General features: G+C 33.2%; 1 long non-coding RNA gene across 1 annotated transcript; it reads right to left on the bottom strand.

The window, feature by feature from the left end:
• Positions 1 to 2,014: 2,014 nt before the first annotated feature.
• LOC116185113 lies at positions 2,015 to 2,948 on the bottom strand. Its single transcript, XR_004149896.1, has 2 exons — positions 2,136 to 2,948; positions 2,015 to 2,060 (listed from the first exon to the last, which is right to left on the bottom strand). It is a non-coding gene; the product is annotated as an uncharacterized LOC116185113 (long non-coding RNA).
• Positions 2,949 to 16,953: the final 14,005 nt, after the last annotated feature.

Here is a 16,953-nt window from a genome sequence, read left to right as displayed (position 1 = left end):
AAAAAAAAAAAAAAAAAAAAAAATATATATGTGTCGTTATTACGTAAATCGTACATTAATTATAAGTTTTGCGAGCGCATAAAGTTGCACCGTTGTTTTCGAATCGTTCGAATTCCTGAAACCAGCTGATACGAGATCGAAGAATTTTGTTTTCTATTTACATCCGTTTAAATAATGTTTTAGATACAATTTAATTAGTTTGATTTTGTAATATATATGTTGGATCGTACGATTTAACTTTGAATGTGTCATGGTACGTGGTCGAGCATTAATTATTTCTCAATGAATAATGATTAGAAGAATTTCTCCATTTGTTAATTACGACGATCAAATGCTATGAGTGTACGTGCTAGGAAAATGATTAAACTAGCGATTGCGTTGAGAGATTTTCTCTGAATCCAATTTAATTTTTTTCTTTTTTTTTGGTTTATTAATATTCAGAAATAAATCAACCAATTTCATGTCATTCGTTTATTTTTACATAATGATATTTCGCTTTAAAATGATTTCCGATTATTAAAATATATTGCATACGTATATATTTATTAATTTTTCAAAGCATCTAGTCAAATGTTACTGCTTCAATTCGATTATAATCATCGTTCTACATTATTTCACGCTTTTCTCAATTATGATCTCCTATGATCAATCTTATTAATCATATTAGTCATTTAAAAAGAAAATAAATCGATATGGCGATCGAATGATTAATACTCGTGCAACGATTTGATCACAAACCAACAAAAGATCTCATTAATGTCGGTCTCCTACTTTCTTTCCAATTTTTTTCCCAAACGAAATAATTCCTGTTTCGGATTAAGCGACTTCAGAAACTCCATGCATCGCCGGCAACATTCTTGCAATTCGAAGTGTTAATGTTGCAAGAAAATTCTTCGAATTCTGCGCAGAGTTTCGTGGAGAAGGAAACGCGTTCGAAGAATGATCGAATTAATTATGGTTTAATTTAAGTCTTACTTTTATCAGCGTTGCAAAAAGTTATAAAGTTGTAAAAAGATATCATGAATCAAGATGGATGCTCATTAAAGATCTATCAGAGTATCTATCATTCCTTCATCGTTGATCTTGACATTTTTCATTTGGCTTCTCTCTGTCCATATTCGATATAAATGTGCAGAAATAAGTAGGGGAGGCTTTTTTTCGTAGAAAATCGAATTTGAAAATTATTGTACAACGAAGCTTCGTTTCATTCGAACGAGGATTTATTTCCAAAATGTTCCAATTCTGTTCCATTGTTATCGTACGATTTCCATATTTTATCATTTATTATCGTAAAGATTAAAAAATACAAAGAATTCTCTGCTTCGAGTTAAATAAAACCTTTGCTATCGCAAAATTGTCAACAGAGAAAAATACGTTCATTGCAATTCCGTCGAGTTACTCTGAATAAATCCCATTTGGTCGTCTTTTCAATTTCCTATCATTATGTTGAATTTGTGTGGCATTAGTGGAAGCTATTACGGAGTGAAAAACCGACGCGTCCCAAGGGTGCAGTGGCTCGTTTCGAATTCCAGCGACGATTCCCTTCATTTTCCACCTCGTGTTCCGATAAACAAGCCTGCTCGTTTAATTATCGGATTTTCTCGATAATTGGCGAAGATATCTTTCGCTGTTTCAAAGGAAGAAACAGTGTTTTAAAAATTACGTTTTAAAAACGTTTAATAGGTAAATTCTTCTCGATATTTCCGCATCTTTCGCTTTCGCGATTCTTTGAAAAGTAAAATCGCGTTACAATAACTCGATAATTTTAAGAAATTCACACGAACTGAGGAAGATTTGATCTAGAAAGAAACATTAAAATTAATTTTTCTATGTTCTCAAAACATTTTCTGAAAATCCATCTTATAAATCTTATTTTTTCGCGTATTAAGATTAACTTAATATGAAACAATATTTAAAAAAATTGAAATGAGATTTTTAAAATATATGATTCTTATTTAGGATGAAATCTAAGTAAGAAAGAATCTCGCTTCTGAAAACTTTCTCTTCCCTTTTCCACTCCGACCTTTCGATTTTTCTTACCATTCATTATCGTTTGCGGCCTAAAAAATTAACAAAAATAAATTAACAATATTATAATCAACATATGAAAGTCCAACTTTGAAAAGGAAAATTACTTTAAAAGCGTATCACCTTTTATCCTCAATAAACCATACATCACAGATTGCCGCTTCCAAGTCCACAATTTAAATCAAATTACATAGAAAAGGGAATACGGTGGTTACATAACACAAGCACGAAACTCAATCGTGTCGCTAATATCGAGCAAAAATATGTATAACATAATTCCATTATTTCATGACGCTTCCACTCGTCACAGATTATCCATTCGACAAAATGAACCTACTTTGGGATCCTACGACCGAACCTTCTTCTATTTTGAAAAAAATGAAACGATGAAAGAAGGAGAGAAAGAGAAAGAAAATATACGTATTCCTGTTTCGTCGTTAAGTTTTTGCGTGAATAAGTGAAAGGCGACGCGAGGCAAAATCGTTCGATTGCGCAATCCGCAAAGTCAAAGGAAATAAAATTTGGACGAGATTCTTTTTCAAACGATAGATCTGCACTATGGCCGAAGCCTTCGTCTGGCTAATCGGTAATTAACTGTTCCTGAATGTTCCTTTTTGCGCTTTTCAAGTTTTGTTGTTGAAAAACGTTCACCGTGAAACCTTCGTTTACGTTCATTATTATGCGTAATTCCGTTGTCAGTGAAAAAAAAGGGGGGAGAGGAATTTTCTCAACGCCACGTTGCGCAATCCAACACCTTTCACGAGTGCGTCTTTGACTATTCTCTGGTCTCCTCTTTGTTTTTTTTTTTTTTTTTTTTTGTGAATTTTAAATGTTTCGTGAACAAAATCTGGCCATAAATCTAACTAGATATCTCTGAAAAATAAAAAAGAACGATGTTATTTTAAATATTTATAATATTTTCATAGTATTATAATGTTATGTATAGTATTTATAATGTTTCGAGGATAATCTGGCCATGAATCTGCTGGACATCTCTGAAACATAAAAAAGAACGATGTTATTTTAAATATTTATAATATTTTCATAGTATTATAATGTTATATATAATATTTATAATGTTTGGAGGACGATCTGGCCATGAATCTGCTGGACATCTCTGAAACATAAAAAAGAACGATGTTATTTTAAGTATTTATAATATTTTCACTTTCGATGTTGAGAAATTATTGCATATTGCAGAAAAAGAAAGTTAAAAATTTTTTTAAGATATTTTAATATCCTATTAGAAATGAGATTATTGATTCTTTTTTGAAAGTTAAATACAAACTTATTTTCAATCAATTTATTATATTTCACGCTATTATTATATTTGTGTTGATTGCCATGAGAAAAATCCACCTCGAAAGAGTTTAAATATTTATTTTATTAATTTTCATTAAAAACTCTTGTGCTTGTGTGGTCATAGAAAATTGGATTGGACGATGTAAACACGTCATGCTTTGCATGCTTATATGAATTTGCAGGATGTACAATCCCTTTTGCGATTGTTACAGTCGAGAAGTCAAAAGGAAAATAAAAAAAAAAAAAAAAATATGTTAATTTTGTTAAATATTCTATTTCTATCTTATTATAATTTTTATTATAATTTCCCTCGTCCAACGAGTTAAAAATTATTACAATTTCCTATTATATTTTCCACATAGAGAATATTTACGGAGGAAAATGATTAGTTGATAGGAAAATAAAGAATTTCTGAAAAATATTTATTCTTTTCATTTTCAAAAGTGAAAAGTATCATCTGATTTCATCTATTAATAAAGCAAACTATTAAATTTTCAATATATATATATATTAGAATTTAATAATTTTTATTTATTTTATCCACCAAATTTCAAAGAAAAGAAAATTTTATATGCTCAAATCCAATAATTTGCAGTCAATGTTTAATTTTTAAATTTTCTCATAATTCGTGCCATTTCCTCTCGTAAATGCAATATTTTTAATGAAATATCATCCCTTAATTGCTTCCATTTACCACGCATAATATCAATTAATTCCTTCCACTAAATGTATTGCGCTCTTTTTATTTTTTTACACCTCCGATAAAGGCTTCTGTTCTTCATATAACGATGATAAAGATTCCAATTACGGGAAACACGCTGACTTGTCGCCTTCTATCAGCAAACCTCTTTCCATCTATTGTCCGCGCGCAATTAATGATAGAATAAGAGAAAATGGAGGAGCATTAGCTGATCTGTTTTTTTTCTCGAGATGAAATTATTGCCAACTTGCCGAATAATTGTAGAGAAAAAACATTTCGAGAATTGATTTTTTTCACTGATTTTATAATGTTTCTGTAAATATTGAAATAAATAAAGGAACGAGTTTAATAATGAATTTTGTATAACGATTTAATTTTAAATATTCTTCCTGATGTTTTTCTAATTATTATTAAGATGAACAAATAGAAGATTGTCGAAGACAAATTTTCAAAACAGAATACAGAATGCATTATGCATTTAGAAATTCTACAATCGAATGCAATGAATGAGTTACATAACGTTAGAATCGAGCATGCAACCGTGCGTTTCTATATTGTTGAATTTTCAATGGAATCATATTGGTTGAACTCGAAATCCTACAATATCAAATAACATAGGAATATAACCAATTTGAATATCTTTCTTTTTGAAAAATAAAAAATTGGAAAAGGAAAGTAAAATAGGAAAACTGCACGCTTTAATGTCTAAAATTAAAATTTTAATCATTTCCAAACTTCATAATTTGTCAATGAAGTTACAGAATTATTCTCGATAAATTATATAATATTATACGATCAATTCAATTCTTTCTTGTTTTTGAAAAATAAAATAAAATCGGAAAAACATTGAATGTACACAAATCTGCCTATTTACAAATCTTTTAATTTTTTCAATAAAATTGAACTCCACCCGAAATCGTACAACACCATAATAATAACGCAAGAAAACACTTGGAATTTTTCAATAAAAATAATCGTTACTTCCTATCCTATACCATTTCGCGAATAGAAAACTTCTTCACAATTAAAACAACTTGCAAACTTATCTCGAAACGCGATCATCAATAATAATTAAATAAAGACTGATATTAGGCAACGATCGTGTCGAAAATACGCAATTCAGTATTTTTCTCGCAATATTCGTTTTCGAAAGCGCATCGACTTGTTTCGTCCATCCGCGTTGCACTTGAAATGCCTCTTGCGGCCAACAGCTGAACTATTCGATCGAAAGCGGAAGGAATACGATCGTAGAACGCGATAGTCCCTGTAAAATCGTAGGCAGAAGTGGAAACCGCCCACTATTGCGACAATTTCGCGATTAATTTTGCAAATGCAAGCCGCCTATATCGTATAGGAACGCGAACGATCGCGCGTTTTGCAATTATCATGCATTGACTGAATGCTCGCGAGCGTGGTAAACCGATTTGAAAGGTCGATAAGGAAATGCGGAATATAATTACAAATTCGAGCAAGCGTCCCGGAATAAAAGACGGCCGTGTTATGCAAGTTCGATATACGCGCTCGATATACGCCTGAGGGGAAAATTTGAATCTGAATTTCCGGCCGATATAAATATATCGTAGTTCATAAATATTAGGATATTTATATGAGATACGAAATAAATTCGAGATGTCAAAAAATTGTAACGGAACTTTGAAAATATTTTCTATAAAAAACGAAAGAATAGAGAATTCAGGAATAATTTAAATTGAATTTTGTATATTTATTGTACATATAAAGACAAAGATGGTTGATACGCGACACTAGCGCCACGTAACTATTAACTACTAATAGCATCTAATTAACTTATTATATTCTTTTATAAATAGAATAAAAATATATTTTATTAATTCTTGATAATTATGAAACTAGCTAAATCAGTATAGAAGATAATTAAATTATATATATGGATTTTTTCGTGAATATCCTGTATAATATTTCTTAATAAAATAATAATAAATAATTCCTTTTTTCATTTGGGCCATTTATAACAATTTTTATATAAAACCAATAGGTATTCTAATATTCATGACCAGGAATGCACGTATATTTCTCTAGAGAAATATACAACGTGTTAATATATTCATGAGACGTATTTTAAAAATCGATTCCACCTCATAACTCGACAAATAAATTTTAACCATAATATACTTTTATTTTGAATTCTAAAACGACCCTCTAAAAAATCACGAAGGAATGTATTAACAACCTGTATACATTCATCAATTATACATTCTACCACAGAGCTTCTTTCTTTCATCACGCACACACTTTGCAAGTTGCATTTCAATTCATTAGAAATAAAACACCGACTTCATCCTTTGAAATTGCTTTCGAACGAAATAGAGGATTCATCTTGAAATAGTGAAGTCGTGTGTGCAACGATGCACTGAATTTTTTCATATCGAATCGCAGATATAATCAAGGAAATAGTTAATGTTCTTCTGCGAAACGAAATTGCATTTCCCCATCGATACTCCTTCTTCGATTTCAATCGTTTCCACTAAACTAAAATTCCGTGTTTTCCCATCGCCATTGAAAGCGTCGTGAAAAGCGCATTACGCGACAAATCCCCCGCGAAGATGCGAATGCTTGAAAGAATCATTCGCTCGTAAAAAGCAGGGACATTTGTTGTTCGTCTTTTGATGCACGCGGTTGTTCCATCAAAGTTCTCTCATTGAACATGCAAACGATTCGTTAAACGTTAAAAAGCTTGAACGAGGATCGGTTCGTGTGTCTAGAGTCGAGTGTGCAAACGAGATCCATGAAATAATAAAGCGAATCTGTTGAATTTTCGTACAAGCGGAACAGAGTGCTTAATGGTCAGTTGATTAATTAATGTTTAAAAAAGGAGGAGAGAGGAAAAATAAAACAGAAAGGAAACAAGCCTATCATGATTTTTAACGTATTAATGATTCTTATATAATGGCCGATGATTAAGATCTGGATGAGAAACGCCGTTTAATATCGTGAACGGAAGTAATTCAGTGAGGTGATTAATCATCCTCTGTCGTGTATTATTATTTAAACATTTATGAGAAGAATTCTTCTTAGGAAATCGATTATTAGCGTTTGAATAATTGTAATTGCAATTATGAAATATTTTTATTAGATCAATTAACGCAAAATTTTGTGGTGAAAATTGTATTAAAATTTTATTGCACAACAAGGAAATAAAGAATCTTCAGGAATCTTGAATGTGATGGATTTCAAAGGTAAAGATGAAAAGAGGAGGAATCAAAGGTGTGTTTGCTACAATTTAAATGAAAACGTAGCTGGTCATCCGTGAAAATTCCATGTCAAACGCCTCGATAATCATCCCCCAATGTAAACTCGTCGACATATCTGACGTAACGATACAAACATGAGTTAAAGGGGAGAGATTCTTCGACAAATTATGCTTATTAGAAAAATTCATACGGGAAACGTTTGATCTTCACGAAGGATAAAATTTTTCCATATATGAAGACACTTTGAAAAAGAATATGTTCACAAATTAAAAATTTTCTGAAAAAACTTTAATACTAAAACTATCTTTGTTCTTTTATAATTAAATTAAATTAAATTAAATTAAATTAAATTAAATTACTAAAAGCATTTCTAATTTTCTAAATTTTTATGGAGATGAAAATCTGATATAATAAATTATCACCTGTTTCTTTTCATTTACTTGTATTCCATTCACTTCAATTCTAATTTATTAAATCTATAACAAAAATGAATAAAGAGAAAAATATATTTCTAACTCTAATTTAACTAATTATTTTATCACAATTTCACTTCCATTTTCTCAAATACACCATGTACATATCCAAAAGAACGAACATTCCTACACATTTTACGTTACGTACAGATAAATTGAAAGAAAATCTCCACAAGAATCTTTCACAGAAATTACGAAACAACCTGATAAATATTTCGTTTTTACACGCACACACGTGCAATTTCACGCGTGTTACTCATGAGCTCGGTTTTTAAGGGTGTATTAATTAACGGGATAACAGGAACAAGTGCGATGGAAAGTGCAATCAACGAGAGTGTAACCGGGGGATAATCGCATAATTGCGCAGTCGGTTGTGATAAAACCAGAGGTGAAATTATCGTATCGAGAATGTAAACGGGCGCACTTGCGCGTTTTCACGAATTCAAAGATATTTCGATTCAGCAGAGTTCAAACTACTCCGTCCATATGATTAATTGGATGCTTAATTGCCACGAGTTTTGCCTTTCGACGAGTTTACGCGTTGTTAATAGTTCCGGTTTGCTTCCCTTTGCCTTCGCCAAAGTTTCCAGGGACGAGATAAAAATTAATTCCAAGTAAATTATGTTAAAACTGTCGCCAACTCTGGAACGTGTCTCGAAGAGAGGGAAACCTTGAAAACTGTTTATTTTCCAACATCTCTTTGGGCAAGAAGTCTCTGGGAAAGATTCAACTTCCGGTTTAAATTTTAGAATTTCGCGGTACAAATAAAATCGGCAAGATATTATTATTCGTCTCTATTTTCGAATGATACTGATATTTCCTCTTTTTTAACTTGTTTTATTTACGTTTCGCCGGTTTATATTCAAGAAGAAAAGGGGGAGCGCATGAAGATATATGCATATTTTTTTTTCTTTATTTACCGTCAACGTCGAAATTCGTAAACGAAGATAGATGTATCGCCGATCATAAAGCGATATCATGGTCGTGGAATCTCTTCGAATTTTCTCCCGTGCAATGTCACCACGATATTTAACTTTGTTACTTGATTAATAATGAGATGAAGTGTCGATCAATTGGATAAATGGAAGATTCCTCGTCAAGAATAATTGTAAAATTATTTTTTGTACATACTTATACGTACAAAATGGTTGAATATTCATCTTCGTTATTTTTGAAGAAATATGAAAGAGTTTCATTCCGTAACCGTGAAATACCGTTGGAAATTTTACCTTCATTTTTTAAAATAGCACGTATTACAATTCATCGCCATTTTAAAAATTACTGCCACGTTAAAAAAAAAGAAAAGCTATAGCGCGCCACTTAAAAAGAAAATGATCTCGAAATTTCCAAGTCTTGCATAAAGTTTACGGATATCTTCAGAGTGGAAAATATTTAAAGTGTTTATTTAAAGTAATCCTGCCATAAGATTATACAAATATGGTTTTTTTTACGAATGTAACAATTGTATTAGTAATAAACGAATTACAATTTTATCACTATTTCATTATTTTTTCTTTCGACGATGATTGGCAATAAATCTACTCGTATTTTAAACAATCCATATTATTGCCTCAATCCTCGAATCATAATTATATATCGCATTGATAATCTTGCAAACAAGATAAAATGCTGTAATACGTCGGCCAACGTAAGAAATTTTACTGTGATTCGATATTCAGACGTTATTTACAGCTCGGTATTATTCTCTCTTTCTCGAGATTTTTTTCTCAAGTCTAGTGCATCAGCTCGCCTTGCAACTCATTTCGCGTCCTAATGGGGTTCTTCTCGTCTCGAAGAAAGCCTGTCTCCTCGTTCGCCTTGAATCCGGGCGCGTTGTCTGCCCCGAGCTTCATTCAGAAGACCACTACGAGGAAATGAATGTTGCAAATTCTACGTTCCTTTCTTTTCTCTCTGTCTCTCTCTCTCTTTCTTCTTTTTTCTTTCTTTTCAAGGAGGAAGGGGAGGAACGTCCATAGGAGAATTTTTGTATGGGATTTTTGTAAAGGGGGAGGAAAAAAACTTTCCCTTCGCGCTTAATGGAAGAACTCACGGCGCATATTCCAGTCTAATTTGAAGTTGAGAGTATTCAGAATGAGTTTCGTAGAATTGTTCCGAGGGATGAACACGTCTACCTTACCTTTGTCGAATTTATGCGAAGATGGAGTAACCGGCTGATTCTTTATGCATTAAATGAAAGATTAAAATGTAATCTAATTTTCGCGCAGACCAATTTAATGTTATTTATTTATTTCTTTGCGTGTTTAACGTAATATTAATTGTAATTGATTCGGTTTAATGATGACTAAGCTCGCGGATGTTATCTTTCAGTTATCTTTGAATAATTTCGAAACAATCGATGCAATCTATCTTCTTACGTATGTGTAAGAATTATCATTAACATCGAATTATGTTCTTCTTATCACTATGCAAATTTAACTCAATATCTTTTTTTCTAATCTGCTCATCTTCATCTTGGAAAAAATGAATTTTTGTAATTCACTTCTTCATCACGATTAAAATTAATCATACGACGAGTTTAAGAGAAATAATTTATCGAACATAATCGTTGAATAAAATACTTTAAACTACGAGATTTTTATTGGTACGAGATTTGGTCCACGGACACTTCTATTGCAATGGAATTTCTCAATGGAATCCGACCGACTCGTTTTTGAACTTGATCGCAAGTAAAATCGCCGCGTCCTTGCTTTCGTTTCGCAAAGAAAGACGTGACGAGATGGTTTTGCTCCTGTTCGCGACCGCAAGAACGATTTCCCTTGAACGAGATGGCGATCAGGGACAAAAAAAGAAAAAGAAAAAAGGAAAAGGAAACTATTTCCACGGCGAAAACGAGCTCCTAGATCGAACCTAAATTGTTACGATTACATCTCACAATCGGATTATCAAGGATCTGAATTGAATTAGGTGATCGTTCATTAGAAAAAAAATTATGCTTTTTTCTCAAGGATGGGGAATTGTTAGACCGTGTTACGATTTCGTAACGTCGGTCTAGGTCTTGAAAAAAACACCGATTCTCGAGATAATCGGCATGATCGTTACGATTTTTCGAGTTTCTCGAAAGTTACGCGATGATAGTAAAAAATAGACGAATGAAAAGGCAGCAGAAATGTTTTACGAACAGTACAGTGAGAGATAAAAGTATTCTGAAACTTACAAGGAAATTTAAGTCGATCAAAACAAAATTTTGATTTTTGATAAAGCCTGAACATTTTTACGATTAGAATTATTGAGATCGAATCATAATATATCTTTGATATGCATTTAGATGAGATTCATTATTAAACAAATCTTAAAACTTAAAAATTTCTATATATATATTATCCTTTTTTTGAATTTTATTATAATATTAAAGATTGGTAATATATTTCCGTATCCAAAATTTCATTAAAAGCAATCAAACAACATTTTCATGAAACAGCTTGTTAATTAAGCTTACATAAAACGTATAAAGACTTTTATCTCTCGCCATATCCCGATATTATTCTCTCATAATAGTTATGCATCTATATTGCCGCGAAAGAATTCGCTTCCACGATGTGATCGCCCGTTCACGAGATTTTATCGATTTCATATTAACGATATTAACCTCACTTGATGATCGACGCGCACAGACGGGGCATTTTAACCATCGTAATTTCGTTATCGAAGCTAAACTACCGTATTACCGATCTGCTCCAATAACATTAGTTTATTACCGGAGATATCCGACAGTGGTAGTCACGGATAATACGATTCTCTGCAAAATTGCTTATCCTACGCGCCTGTTTTGTCACTTATCGATTTCTACGACAAACGTCTGTAATCTCGATTTTCATCCCCAATTGCGACTCGTCACCCCCTCACGGCGAATAACGACGTATCGAAGCTCGATACGAAGCCTCCTAATATTAACCGTGCTATATTCCAGAATAGAATTCTGCTTCCGACTGAATGTTTCACGTTATGCCGAATCGATTTCGCGTAACAATACGTACGTGCACATTTGCACGTTCATACTTATCCCAAGATTAGATCGCGCTCTCCTTGTCCGCCGTTCTCCAACCGTCGTATCGTATCACCCTGTTAACCTTGATCGATTCCTTTCATTTTTCATCTCTTCCGTTCGATTTTCTTTCGACGGGAAGAATTCCATATCGTGTTCCAACTAACAACGGTTCATTTTTCCATATCCATTATTCTCTCTCGTCGAATCGAAAGGATCATCTTACAAGTTTCCCCATGATCGAGGAGCTCAACGCCGAAAATGACAGATTCCTCTCGAAAGTTCGTAGACAGTCGAGAGAATGCGATGTTGAGATACGAGAATCAATAGAGGAAGTCAGATCTATCTATCACAAAGAACTTAGATTCTTGAAATTTAATGGATAATTTATCGGCTCGATGATTTAAGGAATTTTACTTGCTGCTACTAGAAACAATTAATTATCGTGTCTCGTTCTTTCCTTCCCTCTCCACGGAAGAGCATGGACGGTATTCCGGATGAAACGACTCGAGCTCCTAGGGGAGTACGCTCAAATGTGTCACCCTCCTTATCCCTGCTTGCTTCCTCGAAACTCGTGACGAGACAGTGCCACTCGAGACCATGTTCGAGAGTCGTATGTTTCCTGGGTTCCTGGTCACGTAACGTTTGATTGGTTTCACGTTGGATTTTCGAGTTTCTCGAAAAAAAAGTTCGTCTATTGTGAAAGCTGGTACCACCCATTGTGGGATTTCGTGGGGTTTCTCAACAATTTTTTAATCGATCGATGAAACGGATTTATTTTTATCGTGTCGAAGATTTTTAAGACGATTTTTGATTACACATTGAATTTTAAATATTTTAATTCTCATATATCAATCCATGAAAAAAAATTAATAATGGATTATCTATAATAGAGATAACACAAATAAAATGTTCCATTCTGTGCACTGTTCTTGTATCAATTCATTCCTAAAAAAATGGAAAATTTCTCTGGTTACTTATAAAATCATTGTCGATCCACGATATAATAATAAAAAATATTCAACAATGAAATATATATAGATATCATACGCATCACAATTTACATCGAGTTTTCTTGATGCCATCCACTTTAAATGTTCGCTTCATCAGTCGAATGAATATCGTTGTCGATGCGCAACCGAGGACCAGAATCACTTAGAAAACTTTTTCGCCGAGTGAATCGACGTCATTTCAATTTCGTGTTCCAGTGCAAAATTACGCCATGTAATTTTTCTTTTCGTTGTTATATCCACCGCACCCCCCGCAGATTTTCCATCCCTCGTTAGCTCACGCTTGTTCTCCTCCTGTGCGTGGCTCCAGGTGAGGCCGTCGATCCCACAAACGCATCGTAACGAGACGCCATGTGGCCGTGTGGCGGCAATAAGCTCCACCTGTTCCACACCGCCGTTTGAATAATTCGTTCTAATAATTCCCAACTCGTCCTTTCGTCCCTTTCTACTTTTCCTCTTTTTCCACGTGCCTTCAAACGTCCAACAACTTCGCGACGTTGAAAAAAAATACAGGGGTAATTCGAAGATGAAGAGAGGTGAAAGCGAAGAGGGGATGGTGGAAACGAACTTCTGCAAAATAAATACGCATGTTAACGTAAACTGTTCCAACTATATGGTATATATATGTATATGTTGTTCAATTTGTTTGATATTGTTGCGTAAAATTGCTAATTGGACGTTTGAAGTAATGATTTATTTGGATATGTTCGTTAGATACGTTATTTTTCTACGTTACGTTAATGAAAAAAATTGCGTATTCTTGGATCCACATTTCTTCCGTGATTATGTAGAAAGGAAAAGGTGATCGATGGTTCGAAGTTAAATTGGCAACAACTTGATATTTTCTTTTTTTTTTTTTTTTTTACTAGAAAAGGAAAAGTATTCGTGTATTTAATTTCTCGATAATTTTATACGTATAAATAATATGAAGATATAAGATTGTTAAGAAATAACGTGGAAATTAAAAACAAAAGATAAAAATATCGAGCAATTTGATATAGCAGAAGTTATTTCTGAACTTATAATATATGTGAGATTTTTGTGCATCACTCGTTTGAATAAAATTATTGAAAAGAAATTAGATGTAGGAATACTTTTTTCACTCATTGCATAATATATATATTTATTGTATCAATTTTTAACAATCGAGTCGAAGTATTTGTTTGTTTCTCATAACGATGAAATAAATTCGTGCGAAGAAACAAACATAATAACAAATGAAAACGGCGTTTAAAACAGTTTCGCAATTATGTACAATTTGTCGTATCTGTTTGCACAAATATCAAACGGTTTTCAATATTATTCCATAGTTTGAGCAAATATTGAATATTCTTTCGTACGATTTTACAAACTTTATCGATATTAAATATTATCAATTTAATATCCATTTTGTTATTTCATTGTTTTCCAGCGTTTAGTTTAAATCTTTTTGTGGAAAAAAAGTGAAATAAACTACTCAAATGTTTTGGACGAATGCTTGACAGAATATATTTTAATTTTGAAACGATTTTATTTCATAATTTATACGTTTGTATAATGAAATACCTAATGAAATACCATATATTCTGATTGAATTTGATAATAAACTGGTACGTAAATTCTACAATAAATATAATCACCCAGAATAGAAATATTTTACTATATAATAATATATTATTATCTCTAAATATCATAGCGATACTAGCGCCACGCGACCATTAACTGGTATCTTATATAATTCAAATGCATTATATTTCATACTAGTTACTAATTCATATGACTATAAATTTGATATTACAAAAATGAAACATGAAATATTAATGCCAATTAATCCACCTCTTCAATTTGAACAATTTAATAAATTCCAATTATGTTAAATCAAATAACCAAAGATATTCAGACAATTATAATAATACGTAAAGAAGTAAAAACGGGATAAAAATTAGATTCGAAGGGACAGCAAGATTTTTCGAAGCTCCTCTCGAATCGCACAGAAGTGGAAACCCGGCCATTCAAGGAATTTAATCGAGAATTTCTGTATCGGATGTTAATCACGTGGCGTGCTCGTGCTACGTGCATCGTGTCACATATACCCACACCTATACACTCGCGCGTGTGGGCCGCGTATCGCGCCAAGTTCCCGCAAACCAAACCGGATCTCTTGCGTACACGCCTTTTTCCGCGTTCGTCGAGCCTTGTCTCGATTCCTCGTGCAGAGGAAACGCCGACCGCAAAAATTAGATCATACGGTTTACAAACGCGGGCGTGCACACGCGTTTATTTCGCGGATTGCAACCGCCGATCGAATTTTCTGATCGCGTGAAAACTCGGATCGGGCTCCGACCGAATGCCGAGATCGAGATATCTGCGCGCGGAACGAAGTCGAAAGTGGCCACGCGCGAGAAATCGCCGACGCAATTACCACGTCTCGTTAATGCAAAGCGTGGTCGTTTTAAGAAAAGGATATCGCGTTCTAATTCCTCGTCGTGGAATAATGTAACAGAAGCCCACTAACTGCGATTTTTTCGCTTCAATAATGGGAAAGTCGGGTTTAAACGTAAACGAATTCAATCAGACGCTAATTAAATTGTATCCTTTTCGCTTGGAATAAAAGGAACAAGAAGACTGGAAGAATAATCACTTCGAATGAAACGAAAAGTAAGATTTAAAGTTTATTCCTGACTTTTAATTTTAATTTGAATACCCAATTAATCGAAAAATAAATAATTTGTTTTAGTCAGGATTTAACATTTAATAGTCGAAGTTCACTATTTGATATTTATAAAAACAGCTGATATATCCATATCTATCGATTAGTACCAAATATTCTTAACACATCTTATTTAAATAATAACCCTTATTTTCAACCATAAGTCGTTAATCAGCAAATTTTACTTGATCCTTTTTCCAAATGAACAAAATATCGTGCTAATAAATCGATACACCTTCCTGATCCTCTTCAAGGATCGTCGATGACATCTTCTCGCGATCGATCCGTCCATTCACTTCCATCTCGGCCGAAAAAATTATTCGAGGCCCGATTTTTCTCAGATTTTTCATCGTCGTCGATAACGATTGGACGGGGGTAGGGAGTTGGCTGCAGTTGGCCTCACACGTACATCAGCTGGCCGGTAGAAATGCATCGGCGGCTATCTGTGTTAGTGTCATTACTCCCGTCATGCTCCACAGGAACACTTTCACTGCCTTTTAGTTTAAAGTCCGTCTAACACTGTCGAAATCCTTCTCTCTCTTTCCCCGTACGCCTCGACTCTTTCTCACTTTCTCACTTCTCTCGCGACGCGGAGAGATCGTTTCGCGTATGCCGCCGAAACGTTCCAATTCCTTCCTCGTTTCTAGTTCGTCCGAACGACACGCTTCCACCGTGATTACGACCTATGAATTTCGAAATGTCTTAATAAGAAGCGGAACCGGTCGCGTTCCGTGGAAACCGTATTCTGGATCAGAAAAACACCGCGCTAGGAACAATTTTTCGACCGTACCTTTTCCCATTATTGCTAGTATGGGAGTTTTTCGTGGCCGGTTGCGCAATTGGGGTGAGTTTTGAAGGAAAAATTGAACGATCAACTACAGTCAAATATTCCATACATTTTTAATATGAAATATCTTTGATAATTCTCTTGATAAGATTGATCGAGAAGATTAAAAAGTTTGGAATCAGTGATATAGTGATCGTGTATATTTTATTTATATATAAAAATATTGTATTGAAAATTTTGTTTATAAAAAACATTATAAAGAATCAATATGGAAAATTGAAAATAAAATCAAAAAATCTATACGACACGATATAACTATCGATTTAAAACTGAATAGTTTAAAAAAAGAAATGAGTCCAGAATTTTTTTTTTTGGAAATTGAAAAAGAAATACAATTTCAATTTTTTAAAAAACATGCCAAAAATTTGAAAATAAAATATACAAATATAATACAAGATAGATACAGATTTTCGAGACAAAATATAATTATATAAGATAAAAATTTTTAAAGATAAAAAGAAATATAAAATACGATGAAATATGGATGGATCTTTGCTCATTGAGGATTAATGAACAGGGAATAGGATATGAAAGGGACTGTAGGCGAAATTTATGGGAATTTCGCGTATGTTAATGAAGTTAGTTCCTGGATGACGATGGTCCATCCACGCGGTGAAATTCAGATGAAATCTTTATCCACGATTTGGAAAGTGCAATATTGTAATCCATGA

Source organism: Apis dorsata, unplaced genomic scaffold (genome assembly GCF_000469605.1).
Source record: "Apis dorsata unplaced genomic scaffold, Apis dorsata 1.3 scaffold_99, whole genome shotgun sequence".
Classification (NCBI taxonomy): Eukaryota; Metazoa; Arthropoda; class Insecta; order Hymenoptera; family Apidae; genus Apis; species Apis dorsata.
Note: the sequence above shows the minus strand (reverse complement) of the source record. Positions and strands in the feature narration are given on the sequence as shown.